This window comes from Eufriesea mexicana, unplaced genomic scaffold, assembly GCF_001483705.2.
Source record: "Eufriesea mexicana isolate 0111107269 unplaced genomic scaffold, ASM148370v2 scaffold1556, whole genome shotgun sequence".
Classification (NCBI taxonomy): Eukaryota; Metazoa; Arthropoda; class Insecta; order Hymenoptera; family Apidae; genus Eufriesea; species Eufriesea mexicana.
Genome location: NW_016909682.1, coordinates 670957 through 694190, shown reverse-complemented (window position 1 = coordinate 694190; position 23234 = coordinate 670957). Strand labels below are relative to the sequence as shown.

The window sequence follows — 23234 nt, the reverse complement described above, 5'->3', positions numbered from 1 at the left end:
AATCGCGAACTCGTTCGGGCGCGTCGCGATTTTCTATTAGCTCGCGTGTTTGATATTTCATTCCCTATTTTTATGGGAACTTGAAAATATCTTAGCGTTGCGACGGTAGAGTTTCAGTATACCGAACCGAAACCCCTTTTGTAAGACACGAAATATAATAAAGTGTCAGTAGAGTCATTTGAACTTAATTCGCTCCAAGTTAGATTAGGCTACCTTTGATACGGATAGCGCCAGTAGGATGCGCCACTAGGGCGCATGTTGGGTCTCGATGCGTAGACACCTCCTCGTGGTGAGACCTGGTAATTGGTATCGTTTTCTAAAAAACAATTTTTGGTGAACGATACCAAGCTAAGAGCTACGCATCAGGTTTAGGATATATCCCATGCATTATAAATTTTCAAAGTTCTTTTTGAATTTTGTCAATTTTCTATATCATATAATAGTCACAATTTCGAGAATAATTTTAATTATTGCAATAACCACTCGAATCCTATACTCGATTCTAATTTTCTTTTTGAAACAACGTAACAGGAAGAAGGAAGATCGGAAAATCCTGTAGAAACCACATTAGCCTATTCGACAGAGCGACGTTAGTTCAACTTTCAGCATGATTGATACCCCGACGCGTTGGGTACGTCTGCAATAAGGGTGAAAGCACCGAAAGTGGTCACGTCGACTTCAACGACCGCGACGGATTAAGCTTTTTATCGAAGAATCTTCCACTAAAATTATAGTTCGCTGTCGAGTCGTTAGGGTTTTTATGGTTTTGGAACACGTTCCGGTCCAGCGTGTACGGAATTCTCGTGTTATGCCTCTTCGACGAACGAAAAAGGACGAAATATCGTGCAGCTTTTCGCTATGAAATCGCATCATATGCTGATAAGAATTTGTCTGTCACTACGTGACGTTGTCATTCGACGTATGCATCAACCCTTTGCATCCTGATTAATTTTTTCGCATGATTTTTCGTTCATAATTCCATTTCTTTTCTGATATCTTACTATGCTATACTTTACTACGTTTTACTATACTTTAACAGTGATTTTTCTTCCTTTTTTTTTTATTAAAATTTCTCTATTGGAAAGGAAAAATTAATTTACAGTCTTCTTTTGTGTTTTAAATTTGTCAATGCGTGGACGAGTGTGTGGCAAACTGCAGATTAATTTTCTTATAAGGGTTGAAGAACATGGGGTGAAGAATATAGTTTTGGATAGAATTACATTCTGTATTTCAGTCTTAAAAAGTTTTTAGGAAAATTATTAACATCAGAAATAGCGATTTGTAATTTCTACGATACATAAATACAGTATACATAAACGATATTAATTAAATTGATATAATGAAAATAAGTAGGTATAAATAATTATGCTGCTGTCTGAGGAAGAATCAATAGTAATTTTGCAAAAAGTAGCCTCATATTTCCAATAATTCCAAAAATTAAAAACCCTAAAAGTCTCATTTTGACACCCTTGGATATTCCAGTCTTAATTTTATTAAAAATAATTTATTAAATGTAACATTATTAAATTTATTACAAATAATAAGGGTAGAGTTAATTTGAAATTTAATTTCCACGAATTATGCTAATTTCTTCTTTATATTTGAAGAAACTATATTTGGTTTGAAAGAATTATATGGAAATAAATGATAAATGTTCGATAATTTACATTTACGATAGTTTACTTCCTTTTTCTATTTTTATCGTGCAATGTAAGACTGAATAACAAACTGTAAATCGTCGATGTAACCATAATGGCACACTGGAGTGTAAAAGGTTGAAGGTTGCAGGAAAATAATCTTAAATTGTTTAAAAAATGTCACGTGTGTTTATCTTTAAAGATAAACAGAATAGTTCTGTCGGATCGTTACTATTATTAACGATGTGTACACTTTTGGAGCAGCATGACTCAGGTGTGATACACGTGTGTAAAAAAAGAAAAAATGTATTGTGCAACTGAATCGTTGCATAAAAATGTGTTATGTAATGGTCACGTTAGGAACGCGCGATGTACCATACTGGAGGAATTCGCTTAACTATCTGCGAATAAAGTTTACTCTATTCAGCATAGATGCAAAGCATACATACAGTGTTACCGTGATAATACCTGACCAATCTCGAAACCTTAAAAAACATTTGTTGCACATGATATATTTGATTTGTTATAAAAAGTGAAATTAAGGTGTTGGTAAAATATGTTTAAAATTTTATTTTGTATTATTATATATATCATATTTTTTATTATATAATTGGAGTAACGGATGTTTTATTGTAAGAAGTATTATATATAAATTAATATATAATGATACGAAATATAATTTATATAATTTATATATAAAATATAATTCAGGAAAAATGTGTATATGTGTATATTTGTAAAAAATGTGTGTATGTATACATATTGTATACAGATATTATGAATTTGGTATTATATTAATTTATAATAATTCTTTTTGCCATGCATAAATTTCTTTATGCATTTCTATTATTATAATGTTATATATACAATATAATTCAGGAAAAATGTGTATATTTTTGTATATGTATATATATTGTATATAGGTATTATGAATTTGGTATTATATTAATTTATAATAATTCTTTTTACCATGCATAAATTTCTTTATGCATTTATATTATTATAATGTTATATATACAATATAATTCAGGAAAAATGTGTATATTTTTGTATATGTATATATATTGTATATAGGTACTATGAATTTGATATTATATTAATTTATAATAATTCTTTTTACCATGCATATATTTATTTGCATGTGTATATATGCATATTTCTGTATATGTATATATATTGTATATAGGTACTATGAATTTGATATTATATTAATTTATAATAATTCTTTTTACTAAACATATATTTATTTGCATGTGTATATATGTATCTTTTTGTATATGTATATATATTGTATATAGATACTATAAATTTGATATTATATTAATTTATAATAATTCTTTTTATCATGCATATATTTATATATGCATTTTTATTTTTATAATGTTTTCTTTTTTAATATGTAAAAGGTATTCTGTATAAATATCTGAAAAAATAGCGATAAATAAAGACTCTATTTTCATAGAACGTGTAGGAAGGTAAATAATCCTCGTAGATGTTTGTACAAGCTATTTTAACGCTACTTTACATCTTTCGAAGGTGTTGGAATTTTCTCAAGTCGCTTGTAAAGTTTATCTTTGATCTTAGAATCGACTGATTTTATTGAAATACCTCGGATCCAGAGATCTAGTCGGTCTAGGTAGCGATGCCATGTGATTTGTCGATTAATCTGAATACACGAATATTCGATTTTTAATGGAAATTATTTCCTAGTACAAATTATTATTAAAAAAAAGAGAAATAGATAAAAATAATATCAAATTCAATGAAAAATTAATAATAAACAAATATACTATATTTATTACAAAACACACATAATTCTAATAAAACAAATTGTATAAAAGTATAGTGTCAAATTCAATGAAAAATTAAGAATAAACAAATATACTATATTTATTATAAAACACACATAATTCTAATTTAAAAAATTGTAAATTCCCATTCCCCAAAAAAAGGAAAATAAAAGAAAAATATTATTATATTATCAAATGTAAACTAGAAAACATTACAATTTTTATAAAACTTATATATACTTATTAATGAAAAATTACAAATTATTAATCTACAATATTATTTGTAAACTATTGTACATCAATTAATATTAATAAAATTCTTTTTCCCAGATAATTTTCGAAATTTTTAAATGATCTATATATATGTATATATTTCTTTGTGTATATATTTTCGTACATATGTGTATAATATATGGAAGATAAGGAAAGCCAACAAGGAATGTCCATTTACAATTAATGATTTTAAGTGTACATTCTGATAATGAAATTTCAAACAAAATGCTTCAGCTTTTGATGCATTCAACAAAATTAAGAATTTCAGACTATTAACCATTTGCACTCGAAAGGCACCCTTCAGTCGCCATTTAATAAAATTTCGAATCTCGATATTAATTAATATATAAAAATTTAAAATAATGTACAGTGTGCGAGGTATCGAAATTAAATAATTCTACGTATTAATTATTATACGATATCTTATTTACTGCTCAAAAAATATTATCAGCTTTATAATAGAAAATTTGTCAACTCGTACCATTCTTTAGCCAAAAAATCGTCGAGGGTTAATGATATAATATTATAAATTTATTCGATTTTATTTCTTCACTGATGGACTCTGAAGAATGTATTGAAGATCGAATTTGATTGCAAAATTTATACCATTTCATGTTTTTTTTTTTTTTTTTTTTTTTTTTTTTTTTTCACTAAGCCATTATATTTATTATGTTAATATACATATTCAAAATTCTGATTACGACAGGCAAATTATTTTACACAAATATCGATAATTATCTGATGATCCAACATTTGTCTAGATTATTACATAGATTTATATAAAGCTTCATTTGTATACATTTTCTAAAAGTTGCTTCCTATACTTATACAACTATTACTTTCTATTCATACGCAGAATTAAATTACCTCTCACGTCGATCGGTCGTTTCAGCAAAATATTCCCAAACATTTACCATTATATTCAAATCCAGCCATTTCGTCCCTGAATATTGAATAGGCGCTTCGTTTACACGAACTACATACCTAATTTTTAAATTCTCACAGCGTGCACGGAAACATTATAATATTTACATAATATTTACGAACAGCTGACATTTTGTTTGCTCATATTAAAAAATAGTTAAGAGAGAAGATTAATTATTAATTACCATTTTTTAACCCGGTCTAAAATTCGGAATAAAATTCATTTGACGTCAGTATAATGATTATACCATGACATAATGTCAGTATATTAATGTGACAGGACGAAGGAATAAAAATTAAAAAATTAGAAAGGAAAAAGACAGTCATCTGTGTAACTCATAGAGGATTAAAATATAATATAAAATATTGTAGTAAGCTATTAAAAATTTGGTTACGTGTTATTTTAATTCTAAATTATTTGGAATTATTATTAATAAATATAATTAAATATATAATTATTAAATTAATACATTTAATTTTTATTTAATTCTCGACTTTTGCACCAACAAGATTCGTTATTAATAGCCAAATTATTTCGAATTATTATTAATTAGTAAATACCCATGAAATTTAATTTTTATTTAATTTTTAATTTTTGCATCACTAAGATTAGTCCTTAATAGTCAAATATATAGATATTGTGATTAATATCTATATGTTATTAATAGTCAAATTATTTGGAATTATTATTAACTAATAAATACTCGTGAAATTTAATTTTTATTTAATCCTCGACTTTTGTACTACCAAGATTCCTAATTAATAATAAAATGTATAGATATTGGGATTAATATCTATATGCTATTAATAGTCAAATTATTTGTAATTATTATTAATTAGTAAATACCCACGAAATTTAATTTTTATTTAATCTTCGACTTTTGCACCACCAAGATTCGTTATTAATAGTCAAATATATAGATATGGTGATTAATATCTACATATTATTAATAGTCAAATTATTTATAATTATTATTAATTAGTAAACACTCACGAAATTTAATTTTTAACTTTTGCACTATCAAAATTCGTTATTAATAGTCAAATATTAATCAAAATGTTTTTCATATTTTATTTCCGCAATCATAGAAAATATATAGCTATTTTCGATAACTATCATCGCAGTATAAATAATTTAATTTATCCAGAAACATAATTACATATAGCTATTTCCTTTCATAAAATTATTATCATTTATATATAATATATTTAATTACTCGCTATAAGCCGGTAGTTCCAGTATCAAAAAGTTCCTCCACATCTGTAAGTACACTGCACCATACCTATACACGCATCCTCAGATGCCTAATACCTACGTACACACTTCCCAGAGCAAAGAATAATTTTTATTCCCACTCGCTCACTTCAATCCTTAATTAATCCTACGAATCTCTTAAACGTTCTTTTCTACCATCTCTGTAAAAACGTCTTTCAGTTCGGAAGATTCACTAGCGAAAGGAACTAGCAACATTCCTAACGAGCGCGAACAGCGAATGCTGGAAACAGCGTCGAAGACGCTAATCGTCATAACGGTCTGTTGCATAAATCTCGGTGCTAATTAATCAGGAAGCGAATAAAAATGTTTCGCGAAATAAATGGTGGCGAGACAAACGGAAAAAACGAGTCTTCTTACGGGCCTGAGCTCTCCGTGGCCGGTAACAGTGGCTGGATTCCTAAGACACCGCGGTTCAATTAAACCTAATTATCCCGCTGGTTCCATGGTTTCCTTCCTTTCCGGAGCAGAACGGTATCCGATTAATCGATGAATTAAATTCCACGCCGCGGAAGAAACAGCTAACGGGAAATAATCGGAGTTTCGATCGTGCCACGTGGGAAGGAACATTTCCGCTCCACGTTCATTCCTCTGTGACAGCAGACGTGTTTACGTAACGGACGTCTCACGCCAAGTTTTCGACCACGAAATTGCGAATTCTACTAGGGTCGATAGACGAGATCGAAACGAGCTCGAAATCCTGATATTTTTCTAGTCGAGAGAGCTAGTGAAGATCTATCGCTGTGGCTATGAGCCTATTGATGCATTGGTAGTGATACTAGGGCTGACAAGTTAGAGGAAAGTCTCTTGGTAAGAATGCATCAATAGGTTTGACAAGGTACAGAGTTACAGGATCATCTTACTTGACTTGGTGATGAGGACAGAGTTGACGAATTTTTGGTAGGTGCCTAGAGTGTCATGTCTAGGAATTGTATCATGAACTGTGTAGAGATGAGAGGTATAGAGGGATGAATTGTAAGTCTAGCGAGTTATGGGATTGAAGGATCAGCTTCTTTGACATGGTTATAAAGGTATATAGATTTGCACTGTTGATGTGGAGTGTCAACTCTCTGAAATGGATTATGCAACTTATTGATAGAAATAAGAAAATAGAGCAAAGAAGTTACTTGATCTGGTGATCAGGATAGAACTGACGAATTTTTGGTAGGTGTCTAGAGTGTCATGTGTAGGAATTGGATCATGAACTGTGCAAAGATGAGATGGATAGAGGGAAGAATTGTAGATCTGGTGAGTTATAGGATTGGAGGATCATCTTCTTTCACATGGTCATAGAGGTACTTGGATTTGCCTTGTTGACGTGCTCTGAGCTAGACTACATAACATACTGAAAAGGAAATGAGAAAATAGAGCAAAGAAGTTACTTAATCTGGTCATAAAGATGGAGTCAACGAATATTTGGTAGAGATCTAGAGTGTCATGTCTAGAAATTGGATCATGAACTGTGTAGAGATGAGAGGTATAGAGGGAAGAATTGTAGATCTGGTGAGTTATAGGATTGGAGGATCATCTTCTTTCACATGGTCATAGAGGTACTTGGATTTGCCTTGTTGACGTGCTCTGAGCTAGACTACATAACATACTGAAAAGGAAATGAGAAAATAGAGCAAAGAAGTTACTTAATCTGGTCATAAAGATGGAGTCAACGAATATTTGGTAGAGATCTAGAGTGTCATGTCTAGAAATTGGATCATGAACTGTGTAGAGATGAGAGGTATAGAGGGAAGAATTGTAGATCTGGTGAGTTATAGGATTGGAGGATCATCTTCTTTCACATGGTCATAGAGGTACTTGGATTTGCCTTGTTGACGTGCTCTGAGCTAGACTATATAACATACTGAAAAGGAAATGAGAAAATAGAGCAAAGAAGTTACTTAATCTGGTTATAAAGATGGAGTCGACGAATATTTGGTAGAGATCTAGAGTGTCATGTCTAGAAATTGGATCATGAACTGTGTAGAGATGAGAGGTATAGAGGGAAGAATTGTAGATCTGGTGAGTTATAGGATTGGAGGATCATCTTCTTTCACATGGTCATAGAGGTACTTGGATTTGCCTTGTTGACGTGCTCTGAGCTAGACTATATAACATACTGAAAAGGAAATGAGAAAATAGAGCAAAGAAGTTACTTAATCTGCTTATAAAGATGGAGTCGACGAATATTTGGTAAAGATCTAGAGTGTCATGTCTAGAAATTGGATCATGAACTGTGCAGAGATGAGATAGATAGAAGGAGAATTGTAGGTCTGGTGAGTTATGAGATTAGAGGATCACCTGCTTTGACATGGTCATAGAGGTACTTGCATTTGTATTATTGATGAGTTCTGAACTGGAATATATATAATATACTAAAAAGAAATGAGAAAATACAGCAAAGAAGTTACTTGATCTGGTCACAAAGATGGAACTGACGAATTTTTGTTAAAGATATAAAGTGTCACGTCTAGGAATTGGATCATGTACTATACTAACAGCTAGAGAGGATTGTAGATCAAGTAAGATAGAGGATCACCTTCTCTGACCAATTATAAAAGTAGATACACGAATTTTTATTACTGATCTGCAGTGTCACACGTACCAATTCAATCACATACCTATTATGCAAAGATAAAGAGATCTCTAGACCTCATAAGATCTAGAGTTACAGAATCATCTCCTGTAACCCAATCACACAGGAAGGATACACGAATTTTCATTATTGACCTAGACTGTCACATCAACGAATTGTACCACGAATAAGTACTACGAATTCATAATACTTAATATACAAAGATGAAAATATAGTTAGATGAAGAAACGTAGATCTAACAAAACATAGTGTCATGTGTTCACCTCCCTTAATCTAAGCATGAAAATAGGATGCACGAATTTCTGTTGCTAGTCTGGAAAGCTACATCCATGCATTGCTTCACGTACCCTACAGGAATGAGAGTATTATTATAGAAAGGACTGTCAGTCCGATAGGTCACAGTGTCACAAAGACACGTTTCTTGACACAGTTGTAAAACTAGGGCAGACGAATTTTTATTATTGATCTCAAGTGTCATATCTACAAACCGAACCGTGTATAAAAATAAGAAAATGGTTAGAGAGGCAAATGTAGGTCTAGCGAACCAGAGAATCACTGCACTTTCTTCTCCGAAATAATCATAGAAATAAGTCTCACGATTTTTCTTATTGGCAGATCAAAGAATTGAATCCTGTACAAGAATAAGAAGATTTCTAAAGTATCCAAGTCTAATGGACCATGGAGAATCTACAAAATGTAGGTCTAACGGAGCCATAGGGTTACGAAGCAATTTTCCTTCTTACTTTATTAACATAATCACAGAGCTACAGCACACGAATATTTGTTGTTGGTCTGTTACACGTTACAAATGCTACATCCATGAATTGAACCTCACAATACCCCACGATAAAGAGATCAATCTGCTGAGGTACCTTTGATGCAACCATATACTTAGAATATTATCCCCTAACTTCAGGCAAAAATCGTGACGATATAACTTATCCTGTCACTAGCATCCACAAACCCGTGTCACCAGGAAACCAAAGCTTGAAACACCAAGACCCAAACTAGAGTCTAAGCAGGAAACAAAGTATAGTGCGTTCGAGTAGAGATGGCACAGCGTATTTTCATCCTCACGGCTAGCTAAATTCGCTGACACCTCTTCAATCACAGGCATTGACCACTATTAGCTGAGAATAGTGACCAAGATCATTGGCAGATCATAGGGAGAGCTAGTGACATAGGATATAACAGAATCGACGCAGTCTTTGAAGTTATTATGAAACAGAAAACCATCGCCGATACTGCAGTAGGAGGTCCTCCTCTACCATGATTATTGAAGTCGGTCAATCGCAGGTATCCTCGGGTGGCGGTGGTGCTAGAAGGAACAAAAGGAAAAGGAAGGGATGCGTTTCGTCCCGGGTCTGCTAGTGGACTCATCAGTAAGGCTACCTAGAGACTGATTACTATCAGTAAGGCAGGCCAATTTTTTCCAATTTAACGTACGTTTAATGCGCCAGAAACTAGATACAATAATATACATATGAAAAAGAACCAAAACGTACAAAAGGGTTAGACTGGGATACTATTCGAAGGTCGGGAAGTTATATATGTTATATATGACTTTCTCACAAGTCCTGGGAAAACCTCCGTTTCCTACATATATAACTTCCAGACCTTCCAATAATATTCCCGTCTAAGGCCTGCTAGGCTAGCCTTACTGATGAGTCCACTAGCAGGCCTAGGACGAAACGCTCATTCCTTCCTTTTCTTTCGTCCCTTTTACCACCACCGAAGATTCCTGCGACCAAATCCTCTCTAACAACCTTAGGGAGGACCCCCTACAATTGTAATAAAGGTACCTAGGCAGATTAATCTCATTATCGTGAGGTACTGTGTGGTTCAATTCATGGATGTAACAGACCTGTAGGCCTCGTGCCTCCCAAGAGACTTCATTCCAACTCTGTACAATATCTAGGCACCATAACCCTAAGATAAAGACACCTAAGTCTTTATGGACTTAGCTCTGCTATGAGATCCCATTTCGAGCTTCACAAAAGGCACGAATCTGTGTTCCGAGACCCTGTCGAGGTCCTTGGAATCACGTTTACAGTCACTTCCAATTGATCACGGATTGCGATCGATGAACCGTAGAGACAGGTGCTAGTTAGAGGTTTCATAATGGTCAAGAAACAACGAGAATCCTGAGAAGGTGGCTCTGATCCTTCGTGGATCTGCTAGGTAACAAGGTTACTCGGTTACTCGATGGAGCAGATATTTCGACCCTCCCAGCTGACCATTTCTAGGCTGGAAGAAAGAAAAGGAAGCCGGGACACGAATTCGCGTCTTCTAATTATCGAGCAGCACGAAGCTTCTAGGCGCAGTCACGAGGACGTCAGGCCACACCTAAACGACAATAGGCTTACTGGCCCACAAACGCTTAATCCGTAATTAAACTGGGTTTGCCTCGCATTTACCTAATTTATTCCCGAGCAGCGCCCACTCGGGCCTGCGTATTATTTGCTAATTTCCTCTCTAATAGCAACGTCAGTTAAGCCCTAATGACATTCTAATAGACCATGTTGGACGAATATCTTTCAGCTGCTGTGAAACTTCCAGGTAGCATTATCGTTGGATACTATCGTTAATCGGATCGTTTGCTATCGTTGGGAGAGTTGGGAACAGAGTGTGGCACGAAAGTTCCCATTTTCTCGAATTTCTCTAGAGTTCTAGGGACATTTCTAGGTACAATATTTGGACCGTAGATCTCTCTCGCTATTTTCACAGAGTTGCGAAAAATTTAAGTTTGGGTAGAAGGAAGTGTTAAATATTGTAACATTAAAAATGATAAAAATAGTAAAATTGGATATCAATAAGAAAAATGTTCGAACGTTTAAATATATCTAGTGACTATTCTTTTTCTTTCACTAGTAAATTTTTGGTTACAAACTTTGAGCAACTGGTGTCTTTCATTATGTATGTTGGAAGGGACATTTTATACGAAATTTAATTTTATGTACAAAGAAATTTCACGCAGTAGTGAAAATAGAAAACATGGTAAAATACTGAGAATATTAAATTGTTTAAATAAATTTCTATTTTCTTACCATTTTCTTGGGAAATTCTTAAAATTAAAATTTTGAATAGTGTTATAGAAAATACCAAAGAAAATAATACAATCAGAAAAATACTAGATAGTGTTACAAATTGTAAAAATAATCAAATACTGGGAATGCTTAATTACTCAATCGTTTTCTCCCCTTCTCCATTGTCTTTGGAGAAACATTTAGCCTTGCGAAACATTTAATTTTTAGAAAGAAGCGTTAATTAGTAGCGAAAATGGCAAACAATAATAGCAGAATTCAATAAAAAATTTACTTATATAGAAACGTTACCCAAACAATTGACAGAAAGAAATGTTATATAAAGGCAAAAATGGTAAAATTCAGTTACCATTTATTAGCAAAGCATTATTAATTTAATTAATTAAATAAACCTCCCTAACCACAAAATAAATTTCACTTTGAACAACCACTTCTCTTCACAAAATTATCCTTAACTAGCCACCAAAAGGTATCGAATAATGGTAAAAATGGCAAAATTCAGTTACCATTTATTAGCAAAACGTCATTAATTTAATTAATTAAATAAATTTCCCTAACCATAAAATACATTTCACTCTGAGCAACCACTTCTGTCCAAAAAATTATCCTTAACTAGCCTCCAAAAAGTATCGAATAATGGTAAAAATGGCAAAACACAGTTACCATTTATTAGCAAAGCGTCATTAATTTAATTAATTAAATAAATTTCACTCTGAGCAACCACTTCTGTCCAAAAAATTATCCTTAACTAGTCTCCAAAAGGTATCGAATAATGGTAAAAATGGCAAAATTCAGTTACCATTTATTAGCAAAACGTCATTAATTTAATTAAATAAATAAATTTCCCTAACCATAAAATAAATTTCACTCTGAAGAACCACTTCTGTCCAAAAAATTATCCTTAACTAGTCTCCAAAAGGTATCGAATAATGGTAAAAATGGAGACTCAACGTCCCAAATAAATTTCCATCGACTTCCACTATATTTACCAATATCTCGATCTAAAAGAAAACTCTCGTTCAATCGTACACAAATTTCGAATCAAATCGGGCTATCGTCACGGTGATTTCAGAATGGCAAAAGCCTGGAAAGCAAGGAAAAATAAAACGGAATCGGGCCATTTCGACGAATTTATCCTGGTTATTGCGTTCCACGTCGCCGTGATCAAACACGCGTTCAGAACACCTCCAATTTCATTGTTCCACCGGCGAAAGTAAAGTCCTACGTGAAGCCTACACAATGTCTCTGTTCCAAATGATCGTATGGCCAATTTCAGCGAAACAAAGTGGGCGATATTTCGAACAGGCCAACCCCGCCTCGGCTGAAATTACGCCGGTTCAAACAAAGTCTCAGTTCGCCTTCGTGCGTACCAGCCATGATTAGAAACGCCATTTACATTTCTCGATCCCTTTTCCTTTCCTTTCTTTATTTCTCAGTCAATTAACACTTCCATTGGCATTCACCTTTTATATAGTACGTTTTGGGGGCCACGATAAAATTTTCATTATTTTTAGGACATGATGAATTATCAAATAATATGATAAAAAATTAAGAAATGGAGATTGCAATGATCCTAATCGGTCCAAGATTACTATCATAGAAAATTTTTAATGTCATTGTCATTATTGTAGATGTTCACCATCGTAAAAATGAAAAATGGTCATCATATGTCATCATATATGAACACTTCATCCTATAATTTTCCACAAAATCATCTTTCAAACCACGTAAAACACGAAGAAGATAAGAGACGTTAAAAAACAACGTAGTATAATCTAGAAGACAGAATAGAGCCTTAGAAAACGGTATAATTAAACCAAGAACCAGACAAGCAATTAACCTGGGTTTCTCTCAGCACGACTGCACGAGAAAATCAAAAGCACAGAAATTAATTACACAGAAGCGTAAAGTACATTTTATTCGCGGATCTTCAACGTTGAATAAAACAGCGAGCACTATGCAGACATAATAGCTTCGAAATACAAAATCAATAATTCCCCATTTGCAGTCTCCAAGTCTTCCTATAATTATCCTCTCTGAACGTCACTTCCATTAATTGAAAAACAAAAACAAAAAGAATAAAACAGGTAAATAAAAGAACGATAATAATCGTACGACTGAATCATGTACCATGATCGTAACCTTTTTCTGATAGCCTATTTCCTCTTCGTAAATGTCTTACAAAGTATCACATTCTTAAGAAATATAAAACATGATAATAACTGATAATGATAAATAACTTTGTAAAAATTTACCAAGAATTGTGTCTGTTAAATGAAACTGCAACGTTTGAAAACCAACGTGACGTGTACGTATATCCAATACTCGTAAAATATACCTAGAAATCGAGTAGAATAGAGAAAAACAACCCTTACGTAAATTGTTGAAAATATTATTATTATACAGGGGGTCCGGTGTCGGTACAATTGGTCAGAGGTGATTCTACGTGAAAAAACAAATCGAAAATAAGGAATAAAATTTTTCCATTCGAAGCTTCGTTATCGAGAAATTCGACTTCGAATACTCACCGAGTGCATGTGCATTTAGCTATGGCTTATACAGATGGATCATCGGTATATGAGTATCGGTGGTACAATCGATCAGAGGTGATTCTAGGTGAAAAAGCAAATCGAAAATAAAGAATAAAATTTTTCCATTCGAAGCTTCGTTATCGAGAAATTCGACTTCGAATACTCACCGAGTGCATGTGCATTTAGCTATGGCTTATACAGATGGATCATCGGTATAGGAGTATCGGTGGTACAATCGATCAGAGGTGATTCTAGGTGAAAAAGCAAATCGAAAATAAAGAATAAAATTTTTCCATTCGAAGCTTCGTTATCGAGAAATTCGACTTCGAATACTCACCGAGTGCATGTGCATTTAGCTATGGCTTATACAGATGGATCATCGGTATATGAGTATCGGTGGTACAATCGATCAGAGGTGATTCTAGGTGAAAAAGCAAATCGAAAATAAAGAATAAAATTTTTCCATTCGAAGCTTCGTTACCGAGAAAATCGACTTTGTGTATTCACCGAGTACACGTGCATTTAGCTATGGCTTATATGGATAGACCATCGATATACGAGTATCGGTGGTACAATCGATCAGGGGTGATTCTACGTGAAAAACCAAATCGAAAATGAAAAATAAAATTTTTCCATTCGAAGCTTCGTTTTCGAGGAAATCGACTTTGTGTATTCACCGAGTACACGTGCATTTAGCTATGGCTTATATGGATAGACCATCGATATACGAGTATCGGTGGTACAATCGATCAGAGGCGATTCTACGTGAAAAACCAAATCGAAAATGAAAAATAAAATTTTTCCATTCGAAGCATCGTTTTCGAGGAAATCGATTTTGAATATTCAACGTGAACGCGTGCACTTTGGCTAAGATGGCTGGAGCCATCAGTATACCAGCGTACTCACTGAATATTCAAAATCGATTTCCTCGAAAAAGAAGCTTCGAATGAAAAAATGTTATTCTTTATTTTCGATTTGTTTTTTCACGTAGAATCACCTCCTACCGATTTTACCACCGATACTGGTGTATCGATGGTCCATACATGTAAGCCATAGCTAAAAGCACGTGTACTCGGTGAATATTTAAAGTTGATTTCCTCGACAACGAAGCTTCGAATGAAAAAATTTTATTCTTCATTTTCGATTCTGTTTTTCACATAGAATCACCCTCTTCCTAGTCCTACTACCATTGGTGTGATACCTTGTATATATAGATATATGAAGATGAAAATGCAAAATACTGTTTGCACCATTGGCACATTGACGTCCAGTTCCGCCATCGCGAAATGGTTGAACCTACGATACTACGTTGTTATTTTATTCGAAAATATAGTTAACAGATGCGAGAAAAATGATATCGCTCATACGACCATCATTTTCCTGCAACTTAAAGCGAGTTACGACTTTTCCAGACCAATCAGTTCTTCTCCCTGGCCACCCTGTAGCTGTTCATGGTCGCCATGAAACGCAGCGATAAATTTCGAAAACGTCGAAATCGTGGCGCTGCATCGTATCATCTGCGCGAGTTAAATGTCCATAATTCGCATCCACCTCGATGACTCTCGCCCATTAAGATACGTATCTACGATTAGCGATACCGAGGAATCGGACGAGCGGAGAGGCGTTGCACTCTCCACGCGCTAATAAAAACCGCGGATCTCTGAGATTACACGTTTATCGCGCTCTTTCCCCGCAAGCTGTTCATTAGCGACCACTTTTCACTCGAGTTTTTCGCGCTGGATGTCTCGTTCGTGTTGGGCAGATGGGAAAGGAAGAGGGAAGGAGAGAAGAAAAAATAGTAATGTGAAAATTTGCACGGTAACATGGGTAGGTACATGGGGTTTTAACGGGGAATAATAATTATTTGAGTATCCGAGAGGTGTGACTGTGATGCATGTGTTGAAATTATGGCAATGGGTGGGGGGGAAAGGATTGTGGCTTGGTTTGGTTTGTGTAAGAAGGTTTATTAAGTGAATTTTGTTGTGGTATGGTTTGGTCTGGTTTTGACGGGGGAATTTATAATAGTGAATTTATGATAGTAAGCGAATTTTGTTATGGTTTGGTTTCGATTATGGTGTTTATAATAATAAATCAATTTCTGTATGGTTTGGTTTGGATTAATTTAGATGGAGGATGTAATAATTGAAGTTTGGTATAGTTATGGTATGATTTTGATGGTGGTATTTATGATAGTAAGTGAATTTTGTTATGGTTTGGTTTTGATGATGATGTCGATAACAGTAAATCAATCTTTTTATGGTTTGGTCTAGTTTAATTTACATGGAGTATATAGTAATTGAAGTTTGGTATAGTTATGGTTTGATTTTGATGGTAGTATTTGCGATAGTAATTGAATTTTGTTATGGTTTATGTGCGGGTAGTTAGTAACTGGATTTTGTTATAATTATTGTTTTGGTTTGAATGTCGCTATTTATAATAATAAATGAATTTTTGTTATGAATTGGTTTGGGTTAATTTAGATAGAGAATATAGTAATTGAATTTTATTATAATTGTGACCTGGTTTGGTTTGAATGGGAGTATTAAATAATTAAATTTCAATTTCCTTATGAGTTTGTTTTTACATAAATTGAATTATAGTAATGGTAATAGCTAAATTTGGTTATGTTAGATTAGATTAGATTAGATTAGATTAGATTAGATTTGGGTTAATTTAGATGGTGAATATAGTAACTGAATTTTGTTATAATTGTGACCTGGTTTGGTTTGAATAGGAGTATTAAATAATTAAATTTCAATTTCCTTCAGTTTATTTTTACATAAACTGAATTATGGTAATGGTAATAGCAAAATTTGGTTATGTTAGGTTAGGTTAGATCAAATTTAAGTTAATTTAGATGGTGAATATAGTAATTGAATTTTGTTATAATTGTGACCTGGTTTGGTCTGAATGGAAATATTGAATATTTAAATTTTAATATCCTAATGGATTTATTTTTGCATGAATTGAATTATGGTAATGATAATGGCTTACTTTGTTCTACATGGGGGTATTTACTAACTGGATATTGCTATAGTTGTCTAATCAAAGTAAGGTTTTTTAAACGAGTGTTTGTTTTGGGAGTGATTTTATTATAGTTTGTGATATATTAAGATTCATTATACAAGAAGTAGTAATATAGTAAATATTATAGATTTTAATATTTACAATTATTTTATGTCGGAAATTAATTGCATTTTTTTCAATATTTTCTATATGAAATTTTATTTCATATCCTTATTTCCGGAATAATTTTATTTCTTACTACATTAAAAGTTAAAATTATCTTTTTATGCAAAAAATAATAATTTAATCTGTACCATTTATAACTTTCTCCAATTTTAAAAATTAGTTTCAATTTAATGAAACACGATACGAACGGAAAGAAACTGTTATGAAAAAGGAGCAAACATTTAATAAGCAAAGTTTTATAATTACTATAATGTAAAAACGTGCAGATACATACGAGCGATTAAACGGAAGTGAGATCATAGGTGAGTTAGAGAAAATAAAACATGGAAAGGTATACAGAAAGTACAACTCATCGTCAAACGAGTATTATAGTAGGACAAGTACCACTACGTATAATTCTCTGTATAAATTAACACAGTTATACATTACATAATATTAAGATTAATAATTATTTTTATTACTATACATTGTTGTTTAAATTATTTTCATGAGTGAATAAAATGAAATTATTATTCCATCTTTCATTTCCACATTTTTATAACTTCATACCATACTTTCAAATTTTTATAATTTTATATTTTATTTTCAAATTTCTATAATTTCATGTTATTTTGGAATTTTTATAACTTTATATTCAATTTACAAAATTTTATAATTTTTCATATTTAATTTGCAAAATTTTACAATTTTTTATATTTAATTTGCAAAATTTTATAATTTTATATTTAATTTGAAAAATCTTATAATTTTCTATATTTAAATTGCAAAATTTTATAATTTTCTATATTTAATTTGCAAAATTTTATAATTTTATATTTACTTTACAAATTTTTATGATTTCACATTTTATTGCTATACTTTTATTTCTTGACATACAAACGTGTTTGCAAATTTCATTCTAATAATGGAAAAAATAGTACAAATTACTCGATAATCGATAAATTTACGTCATCGACTGGAGCTTCACTTTCGCTCGTTACCTTCTGCGTCCAATTCGACTAGGGAACAAGCATTGTTTGATCAGTTGGACAATTACGAGGAAAAGTAGCGCGGCGCAATTTTCTTCCGACATTTACAATTTCGCTTTCGCGACTCACCTCAATGGACGACTGAATCGTGTAATACTCCACCACCATCGGATGTTCACTCTTCCATTGCCGCGACACTGTTCGCGGTCCATACTGTTTGATTAGCTTTTACTCCGTAATTTCGATACATCGTTAAGGTATCATACGGAGTGAAAATGAAACGAAACACTCGTGGCAATTAACCACCGAGTTTAGAAACCTCATCAGCTTTCGAACTGGATTGTATTACATCTTATATAAATTCTTGGAACTTTCTTAAAATTATTTTTTATTATTTCATTCATCGTATTATTTTATTTGATGAAATAATCAGTTATATACGATAATATATAATAATTGACTCTGGCTTTGGGATTTACATTGGTAAGAAGACATATAATTTCCTTTGCATGAAAGAGCGATGGAATTTGAACAATACGTATTTAAATAAACAAGAAATTTGTAAAATTTAACAAAATACAAAGTTTCCCACAAAATGTATAATTACAAAGAATTAGATTATATATAATTCAATATAAGAAACCTGAGAATGTAATTTACTATGCATACAATTTTAGGTATATACCTACAGATTAATTACACAAGGTATCTATGCATTAGGTATGCAGGAAACACATTTATTAGGTACTCTTACCTAATAAGAATTTCTGTATTAAATACTTTGAGTACCTTTCTATAAAGTACCTAAGGCACTATCATTTTATTAGGTACTAAGTGTACCCATCTATCAGGTACCTTATGCACGCGGGTATTAGGTACTCAGCTCACATGTGTATCAGATACTCGGCACGTTTGTCTATTAAGTACCTGATATACCGTTTTGTTAGGTACCAGATGTACCTGCGTATTAGGTACTCGACGTACTTGTACATAACGTGCCCAGTGTACCTGCTTATTAAATACCCAATGTATCCTGTGCTTACATATTTGGCGTACATGTACGATGAGTACCTGAAATGCATATTTTGGTACCTGAAATATTAGGTATTAAAGGTACCTAACCACGATAGGCACTCTAGGTACCTACCTCTCAGGTATACGAAACACTTATATTAGATACTCGAGATATTTATAAATCAGGTACTTCGAGTACCAATATAAAGTACATATACATTACATGTCATTCCATATTATCTAATTTTATGCAATTATAGTATCATTTCTTGACGAGAAAAATATGCATATTCGCAACTTTCCACGACAAATAGGAATCATAATTGCCACGATAAGTAGTATACAGCAAACAAATTTCCTATTCACGAAGTAACGAGATAACTATCCGTAAAAGTGTCAAACAATAGCTCAATAAACATTCACTTTCAACGTCCAATCAACAAACATAAAACACTTGGCTAAATTACACAGTGCCTATGCATAACAATAAATAACAATCATTCTTCGTGAAACCGTCATTCCTGAAATGCAAGGCTCATTTGCACTTGTCTCTGATTCATCGCATTCCTTCGCAATTTTTCCACGACTTTCCTTGAACCAGTGGAAAGGCGAAACGAGGTACCAGGTATTCGCGAGGAGCATTTGGCCGAGCCAGGCAAGCAGTTTCATCCTCCGGCATGCTTTTACATAATTAACAAGCCGTGTGCCTGCATCGCAATTTTCTAATTCTTTCGCAAACTGCTCAGACGCAGTTTCAATGGAACTCGGATAATCCTCGCAGCGTGACCATGAGAAAGTAGGGGTACGTAAAAAGTGAAAGCAATGTAGGCCAATATTGGAACAAAGGATACCATATTGGTTGAACATTCGTGAGGACACCGTTGCGTCACCCAGCTTTAAGCAAACGCAAAAATCTTTGACGATGTTTGACCGAAGATTTCACGCGAATCTTGTGTTTCTGCGAGAGGGAATACTTTGTAGAATTTCTATTTAGAACGAATCCACCTGCCGTGTTCGTGAGGCAATTTTCATCGTATACTTAACCTTTGCTAAGATAAAAAGAAGATTAAAAGATTAAAAAACTAGAGAAAGATTAAAATGTAATATCCTCGATTAAAAGTTTTAATAATAGATCAATTTTTATAAGTTGGAAGTGAATCCCTGATATTATTAATAAAATTGAAAATTCATGTAATACTACTGGTAATAAATTTTAATAATAGATAGATAGTAATAATAGAAGAATAGAATTAAAAGAATTAAAAGAAGTTGACGTAATATTGCTAAAAATGAATATTAAGCATGATTTATAAGCAATATTTAGAAGATGAATAAATTATTTTCTATTTATTAATATTTTTTTTTGCTTTTCTTAAAAATCGATGGTTAGTAATTAATGATAATAAATAATTATTTATTAAAAAAAAGTCACGAGGCATAGGTAAGGTTGAAATAAAATAAAAGGATATTGAAAAAGGGGTGAGACTAAAGAATGTATTACATGTCCCAAACTTAAAATTTGTAAAATTTTGTAATAAAGTAGGTACTGCTTTCGTGTTATTATTCGTCATGTATCTTTATAAAGCAACCCAAAAATGCACTATGTAAATCTGTTCACTGCGGTTAATTATAACACTAGACTAATTAAAAAATAATTTATTACTTGAAATTCTCCCATAGAGAAAATAGCGAGTTTGATAACGAGAAAAATTAAAATGTAATATCCTTGATTAAAAGTTTTAATAATAGATCAATTTTTATAAGTTGTAAATGAATCCCTCATAGTACAGTTTTAATAATAGATCAATTTTTATAAGTTGTAAATAAATCCCTGATAGTACAGTTTTAATGATAATTATTAATAAAATTGAAAATTGATGTAATACTACTGATAATAAATTTTAATAATAATCTTTAATAGAATTAAAAGAAGTTGACGTAATATTCCTAAAAATGAATATTAAGCAAGATTTAGAAGACGAATAAATTATTTTATATTTCTTAATATTTTTTCCTGCTTTTCTTAATAATTCGTGGTTAGTAATTAATGATAGCAAATAATTAATAAAGCAGGTATTGCTTTCGTGTGACCTGTGCAAAAATGCACTGTGCAAATATTTTCATTGCGATTAATCATAACACTAGGCTAATTAAAAAATAATTTATTACTTGAAATTCTCCTACAGTGAAAATGGCGATTACCAAATAACTATATACGTATCTATATCTTAATTTTTACGTTATTTTCATTTCTAAGCGAAACATGATTTAAAATCAAATTTTATCGTTCTATGAATAACTTTCATAAATATTTCTCGTAAGCAATTATTACGTGTACATGTGTCTACGAAAAGAAATTTCTAAATGTAGGCATTTCTTGCACGCTAATTATCGCATTATATAATACTAATTTAAAATATTTCGCTACAATGTTGGTAAGTAAATTTCACCTAATCAGGGAATCTATGAAATATCATAATTTCATGGAGCACTTCGGTGAACCAATTATTTTCACTCGCAATTTGATATTAAACGTACATAAAAATTTCGAATATTAAACGTTCGCTAATTAATCGTTTTATGGAGTGGAACAGACAAAAATTCCTTCACCATGGTTTTCTCCAAAGTTATTACAGATATTGGCAGAAATTTTCCACTGTTAAATGGGGTTAACATTTTAGAGTATAAAATATCGTGGGGGTAGGTTTCTTAAGGGTGAAAGATTTCTTTCTCAAATTTTTTTAACAAAATAACATTGATATACTAATTTTTCAACATTTGCAAAAATCTCATGCAACCTAACAAATTATGCTTAAAACATTTTCGTTATTCTACAATACATATGCATGCAGTTATATAAATCATTACACCTATTTTAAAACACTCTTTAATATAATATTTTTTAATTTAATTTAATTTTTTAATTTAATATGTAATTTAATATTTTAATTTAATTTAATTTTTTAATTTAATACGTAATTTAATATTTTAATTCAATTTAATATTTAATAGTAAGGATTAATCTTATATGTATATATTATTATATAGGTATTACTATTACCTATTGCAATATAATACATTTATAATAATAATAATATACATTTATATCTGGTGTATATTTATATGTGGTGTTTGGGACATAGAAATACCATGTAACTAAAAGATTCGAGATGCAAAATAATTTAAATTTTCTGAAGAGAGAAGAATTCTAAATAAAGAAAGCAATTTGCATATACAAAGGTAGGCAAACAATTATACCTCTCTTTTCACCTCTCTTTTATTATATATTTATTTATCATTGTCTTTTAAATCTTACAAAAATTCCGAAATATATTTTCCAGTAAATTTTAGCACAATATATTCCAGGTGTATACTCGGATGCACGTAACCATAATCGTTGCACGTATACATTAAAATATACTATTGCAAAAATGTCCAACGAAAGACAATAATAACAAAATAAATGTAACAATATAAACACACAACAAATTTAAAAAAAACGCGGAGGAATGAGATCTAAAGAATCCTTTCTAGTCTTCGCGAACTATAATAAAAACAGCCGTTTAAAATCTCTGTGCTAGCATACTCGCAATCACGTAAATCCACGGTTGAACGATGAGGCGAACGTGTTTGAAAATCATTAGCCAGCGTATTATTCGCGCTTGGCGACGAGGATACCGTTAATGCAAAAGTACCAAGAAGATCCAACGACCTATTTACCTAGCATTTAATCAGGTTTAATAAGACCAGACGATCGAACTGCTCGTGATAAGTGCTAATAGTTCGACCCCGTTCGATGTAACTCTCCGCGATCGAGACTTGTGTCTGGATCGATTATATCTCTATAGATTTTATACTGGGTTTGCATATATACGTGCAGTACTCCGCAGAATGATTGGACATTCTTCAATGATATTTCAGTGTTAGTCGAGAGTGATGCAATTTATATACATTCACTGGGAAAAATTAGGGAATAAATATATTAAATATATTTAATAAAT

The 23234-nt window shown here is 32.0% G+C and overlaps 1 protein-coding gene across 1 annotated transcript in view; it reads right to left on the bottom strand.

Annotated features, from left to right (window-relative positions):
* The window catches only part of jvl (javelin-like), a 276629-nt gene that overhangs the window by 73130 nt on the left and 180265 nt on the right, over positions 1 to 23234 (bottom strand). The gene's annotated exons all lie outside the window — the stretch shown is intronic.